Source organism: Mixophyes fleayi, unplaced genomic scaffold (assembly GCF_038048845.1).
Source record: "Mixophyes fleayi isolate aMixFle1 unplaced genomic scaffold, aMixFle1.hap1 Scaffold_2422, whole genome shotgun sequence".
NCBI classification, from domain to species: Eukaryota; Metazoa; Chordata; class Amphibia; order Anura; family Limnodynastidae; genus Mixophyes; species Mixophyes fleayi.
This window is the reverse complement of record NW_027446550.1, coordinates 35,001-37,500: the sequence shown is the minus strand read 5'-3', so window position 1 is coordinate 37,500 and position 2,500 is coordinate 35,001. Positions and strand designations below refer to the sequence as shown.

General features: G+C 47.9%; 1 non-coding gene and 12 pseudogenes across 1 annotated transcript; all 13 read right to left on the bottom strand.

The window, feature by feature from the left end:
• Nucleotides 1-78, bottom strand: part of LOC142124193 (5S ribosomal RNA) — a 119-nt pseudogene extending 41 nt beyond the window's left edge.
• Nucleotides 79-159: 81 nt separating this feature from the next.
• On the bottom strand, nucleotides 160-278 carry LOC142124016 (5S ribosomal RNA; annotated as a pseudogene).
• Nucleotides 279-361: 83 nt separating this feature from the next.
• LOC142124213 (5S ribosomal RNA) lies at nucleotides 362-480 on the bottom strand. Its single transcript, XR_012684568.1, has one exon. It is a non-coding gene; the product is annotated as a 5S ribosomal RNA (ribosomal RNA).
• An 83-nt stretch (nucleotides 481-563) lies between these two features.
• On the bottom strand, nucleotides 564-682 carry LOC142124094 (5S ribosomal RNA; annotated as a pseudogene).
• Nucleotides 683-754: 72 nt separating this feature from the next.
• On the bottom strand, nucleotides 755-873 carry LOC142124079 (5S ribosomal RNA; annotated as a pseudogene).
• An 82-nt stretch (nucleotides 874-955) lies between these two features.
• LOC142124053 (5S ribosomal RNA) lies at nucleotides 956-1,074 on the bottom strand (annotated as a pseudogene).
• Nucleotides 1,075-1,157: 83 nt separating this feature from the next.
• LOC142124065 (5S ribosomal RNA) lies at nucleotides 1,158-1,276 on the bottom strand (annotated as a pseudogene).
• Nucleotides 1,277-1,361: 85 nt separating this feature from the next.
• Nucleotides 1,362-1,480, bottom strand: LOC142123992 (5S ribosomal RNA; annotated as a pseudogene).
• An 82-nt stretch (nucleotides 1,481-1,562) lies between these two features.
• Nucleotides 1,563-1,681, bottom strand: LOC142124161 (5S ribosomal RNA; annotated as a pseudogene).
• An 82-nt stretch (nucleotides 1,682-1,763) lies between these two features.
• On the bottom strand, nucleotides 1,764-1,882 carry LOC142124092 (5S ribosomal RNA; annotated as a pseudogene).
• An 83-nt stretch (nucleotides 1,883-1,965) lies between these two features.
• LOC142124197 (5S ribosomal RNA) lies at nucleotides 1,966-2,074 on the bottom strand (annotated as a pseudogene).
• An 83-nt stretch (nucleotides 2,075-2,157) lies between these two features.
• On the bottom strand, nucleotides 2,158-2,276 carry LOC142123948 (5S ribosomal RNA; annotated as a pseudogene).
• Nucleotides 2,277-2,357: 81 nt separating this feature from the next.
• Nucleotides 2,358-2,476, bottom strand: LOC142124012 (5S ribosomal RNA; annotated as a pseudogene).
• Between the last annotated feature and the right edge of the window lie 24 nt (nucleotides 2,477-2,500).

The following is a 2,500-nucleotide window of genomic DNA, read 5'->3' as shown; positions in this document are numbered from 1 at the left end:
GTACTAACCAGGACCAGCCCTACTTAGCTTCCAAGATCAGACGAGATTGATCTTGTTCAGGAGGGTGTGGCTGTAGATATTGGTTGCCTACTGACCTACATCTCTTATACATCTCAAAACCAGCATTGAAGGAAGCAAGAACAAAAGAGAGAAAAAAAAGGCCTACGGCACGTGGTATTCCCAGGTGGTCTCCCATCCAAGTACTAACCAGGCCCGGCCCTGCTTAGCTTCCAAGATCAGATGAGATTGGGCTTGTTCAGGGAGGTGTGGCTGTATGTATTGGCTGCCCTCCTGACCTACATCTCTTATACATCTCAAAACCAGCATTGAAGGAAGCAAGAATAAGAGAGAGAAAAAAAAAGGCCTACGGCACCTGGTATTCCCAGGTGGTCTCCCATCCAAGTACTAACCAGGCCCGGCCCTGCTTAGCTTCCAAGATCAGATGAGATTGGGCTTGTTCAGGGAGGTGTGGCTGTATGTATTGGCTGCCTACTGACCTACATCTCTTATACATCTCAAAACTAGCATTGAAGGAAGCAAGAACAAGAGAGAGAGAAAAAAAAGGCCTACAGCACCTGGTATTTCCAGGTGGTCTCCCACCCAAGTATTAACCAGACCCAACCCTGCTTAGCTTCCAAGATCAGACGAGATTGGGCTTGCTCAGTGTGGTGTGGCTGTAGGTATTTGTTGTCTACTGACCTACATCTCAAAACCAGCATTGAAGTAAGCAAGAACAAGAGAGAGAAAAAAAAAAGGCCTAAAGCACCTGGTATTCCCAGGTGGTCTCCCATCCAAGTACTAACCAGGCCCAGCACTGCTTAGCTTCCAAGATCAGACGAAATTGGGCTTGTTCAGGGTGGTGTGGCCGTGGGTTTTGGTTGCCTACTGACCTACATCTCTTATACATCTCAAAACCAGCATTGAAGGAAGCAAGAACAAGAGAGAGAAAAAAAAAGGCCTACGGCACCTGGTATTCCCAGGTGGTCTCCCATCCAAGTACTAACCAGGCCCGGCCCTGCTTAGCTTCCAAGACCAGGCAAGATTGGGCTTGTTCAGGGTGGTGTGGCTGTAGGTATTGGTTATCTACTGACCTACATCTCTCATACATCTTAAAACCAGCATTGAAGGAAGCAAGAACAAGAGAGAGAGAAAAAAAAGGCCTACAGCACCTGGTTTTCCCAGGTGGTCTCCCATTCAAGTACTAAGCAGGCCTGGCCCTGCTTAGCTTCCAAGATCAGGCGAGATTGGGCTTGTTCAGGGTGGTGTGGCTGTAGGTATTTGTTGTCTACTGACCTATATCTCTTATACATCTCAAATCCAGCATTGAAGGAAGCAAGAACAAGAGAGAGAGAGAAAAAAAAGGCCTACAGCACCTGGTATTCCAAGGTGGTCTCTCATCCAAGTACTAACCAGGCCCAGCCCTGCTTAGCTTCCAAGATCAGGCGAGATTGGGCTTGTTCAGGGTGGTGTGGCTGTAGGTATTGGTTGCCTACTGGCCTACATCTCTTATTCATCTCAAAACCAGCATTGAAGGAAGCAAGAACAAGAGAGAGAAAAAAAAAGGCCTACAGCACCTCGAATTCCCAGGTGGTCTCCCATCGAAGTACTAACCAAGCCTGGCCCTGCTTAGCTTCCAAGATCAGTCAAGATTGGGCTTGTTCAGGGTGGTGTGACTGTAGGTGTTGGTTGCCTACTGACCTACATCTCTTATACATCTCAAAACCAGCATTGAAGGAAGCAAGAACAAGAGAGAGAAAAAAAAAGGCCTACGGCACCTGGTATTCCCAGGTGGTCTCCCATCCAAGTACTAACCAGGCCTGGCCCTGCTTAGCTTCCAAGATCAGGCAAGATTGGGCTTGTTCAGGGTGGTGTGGCTGTAGGTATTGGTTATTTACTGACCTACATCTCTCATACATCTTAAAACCAGCATTGAAGGAAGCAAGAACAAGAGAGAGAAAAAAAAAAGGCCTACGGCACCTGGTATTCCCAGGTGGTCTCCCATCCAAATACTAACCAGGCCCACCCCTGCTTAGCTTCCAAGATCAGGCTTGTTCAGGGTGGTGTGGCTGTAGGTGTTGGTTGCTTACAGACCTACATCTCTTATACATCTCCAAACCAGCATTGAAGGAAGCAAGAACAAGAGAGAGAGAAAAAAAACACCTACAGCACCTGGTTTTCCCAGGTGGTCTCCCATTCAAGTACTAAGCAGGCCCGGCCCTGCTTAGCTTCCAAGATCAGGTGAGATTGGGCTTGTTCAGGGTGGTGTGGCTGTAGGTATTGGTTGCCTATTGACCTACATCTCTTATACATCTCAAAACCAGCATTGAAGGAAGCAAGAACAAGAGAGAGAAAAAAATGGCCTATGGCACCTGGTATTCCCAGGTGGTCTCCCATCCAAGTACTAACCAGGCCTGACCCTGCTTAGCTTCCAAGATCAGGCGAGATTGGGCTTGTTCAGGGTGGTGTGGCTGTAGGCGTTTGTTGCCTACTGACCTACATC